A 2,757-nucleotide genomic window follows, 5' to 3' on the forward strand; every position below is an offset into this window, starting at 1 on the left:
GCCAAGCCTAATGATGTTTGGCTTAACTGCAGAGCCTAAAAATGAATGGCTTAAATGCCTGGCCTAATGATAAAAGGCTTTAATGAATGGCTTAAATATCAGGTCTTAGGATGAAAGGCTTAAATGCCTAGCCTTGTAATGAATGGCTTAAATGCCTGGCCTTAGGATGAATGGCTTAAATGCTTAAATGTTTGGCCTTAGGATTAATGGCTTAAATGCCTAGTCTCATAATAAATGGCTTAAATGCCTGGCCTTAGGATGAATGATTTAAAAGCCTAGCCTTAGGATAAAAGGCTTAAATGCCTAGCCTTATAATGAATGGCCTAAATGCCTGGCCTTACGACGAAAGGCTTAAATGCTTAGTCTTATATTGAATGGCTTAAATGCCTGGCCTTAGGATGAATGCATTAAATGCCTGGCCTTATAATTAATGGCTTGAAAGCCTAGCCTTAGGATGAATGGCATAAATGCCTGGCCTTGAAATGAATGGCTTAAATGCCTGGCCTTATAATGAATAGCCTAAAAGACTGGCCTTGGGACGAATGGGTTAAAGGCCTGGCCTTATAATGATTGGTTTAAATGATTGGCCTTAGGATGAAAGGCTTAAATGCCTAGCCTTATAATGTTTGGCTTAAATGCCTGGCCCTAGGATGGAAGGTTAAATACCTGGCCAGAGGACGAGTGGCTTAAATGCCTAGCCTGAAAATGAATGGCTTAAATGTCTGGCCTTATAACGAATGGCTTAAATGCCTGGCCCTATAATGCAAGGCTTAAATGTCTGACCTTTGGATGAATGATTTAAAAGCCTGGCCTTAGGAAGGAAGGTTAAATGCCTGGCCAGAAGACGAGTGGCTTAAATGCCTAGCCTGAAAATGAATGGCTTAAACGTCTGGCCTTATAATGAATGGCTTAAATGCCTGGTTCTATAATGCAAGGCTTAAATGCCTGGCCTTTGGATGAATAATATAAAAGTCTGGCCTTAGGATGGAAGGTTAAATGCCTGGCCAGAAGACGAGTGGCTTAAATGCCTAGCCTGAAAATGAATGGCTTAAATGTCTGGCCTTATAATGAATGGCTTAAATGCCTGGCCCTATAATGCAAGGCTTAAATGTCTGGCCTTTGGATGAATGATTTAAAAGCCTGGCCTTAGGATGGAAGGTTAAATGCCTGGCCAGAAGACGAGCGGCTTAAATGCCTAGCCTGAAAATGAATGGCTTAAATGTCTGGCCTTATAATGAATGGCTTAAATGCCTGGCTCTATAATGCAAGGCTTTAATGCCTGGCCTTTGGATGAATAATTTAAAAGCCTGGCCCTAGGATGGAAGGTTAAATGCCTGGCCAGAAGACGAGTGGCTTAAATACCTAGCCTGAAAACTAATGGCTTAAATGTCTGGCTCTATAATGCAAGGCTTAAATGCCTGGCCTTTGGATGTATAATTTAAAAGCCTGGCCTTAGGATGGAAGGTTAAATGCCTGGCCAGAAGACGAGCGGCTTAAATGCCTAGCCTGAAAATGAATGTCTTAAATTTCTGGCCTTATAATGAATGGCTTAAATGCCTGGTTCTATAATGCAAGGCTTAAATGCCTGGCCTTTGGATGAATAATTTAAAAGTCTGGCCTTAGGATGGAAGGTTAAATGCCTGGCCAGAAGACGAGTGGCTTAAATGCCTAGCCTGAAAATGAATGGCTTAAATGTCTGGCCTTATAATAAATGGCTTAAATGCCTGGCCCTATAATGCAAGGCTTAAATGTCTGGCCTTTGGATGAATGATTTAAAAGCCTGGCCTTAGGATGGAAGGTTAAATGCCTGGCCAGAGGACGAGCGGCTTAAATGCCTAGCCTGAAAATGAATGGCTTAAATGTCTGGTCTTATAATGAATGGCTTAAATGCCTGGCTCTATAATGCAAGGCTTAAATGCCTGGCCTTTGGATGAATAATTTAAAAGCCTGGCCTTAGGATGGAAGGTTAAATGCCTGGCCAGAAGACGAGTGGCTTAAATGCCTAGCCTGAAAATGAATGGCTTAAATGTCTGGCTCTATAATGCAAGGCTTAAATGCCTGGCCTTTGGATGAATAATTTAAAAGCCTGGCCTTAGGATGGAAGGTTAAATGCCTGGCCAGAAGACGAGTGGCTTAAATGCCTAGCCTGAAAATGAATGTCTTAAATGTCTGGCCTTATAATGAATGGCTTAAATGCCTGGCTCTATAATGCAAGGCTTAAATGCCTGGCCTTTGGATGAATAATTTAAAAGCCTGGCCTTAGGATGGAAGGTTAAATGCCTGGCCAGAAGACGAGTGGCTTAAATGCCTAGCTTGAAAATGAATGGCTTAAATGTCTGGCCTTATAATGAATGGCTTAAATGCCTGGCTCTATAAAGCAAGGCTTAAATGCTTGGCCTTTGGATGAATAATTTAAAAGCCTGGCCTTAGGATGGAAGGTTAAATGCCTGGCCAGAAGACGAGCGGCTTAAATGCCTAGCCTGAAAATGAATGGCTTAAATGTCTGGCCTTATAATGAATGGCTTAAATGCCTGGCTCTATAATGCAAGGCTTAAATGCCTGGCCTTTGGATGAATGATTTAAAAGCCTGGCCTTAGGATGGAAGGTTAAATGCCTGGCCAGAAGACGAGTGGCTTAAATGCCTAGCCTGAAAATGAATGGCTTAAATGTCTGGCTCTATAATGCAAGGCTTAAATGCCTGGCCTTTGAATGAATAATTTAAAAGCCTGGCCTTAGGATGGAAGGTTAAATGCCTGG

Source organism: Palaemon carinicauda, chromosome 10 (genome assembly GCF_036898095.1).
Source record: "Palaemon carinicauda isolate YSFRI2023 chromosome 10, ASM3689809v2, whole genome shotgun sequence".
In the NCBI taxonomy this organism is placed as follows: domain Eukaryota; kingdom Metazoa; phylum Arthropoda; class Malacostraca; order Decapoda; family Palaemonidae; genus Palaemon; species Palaemon carinicauda.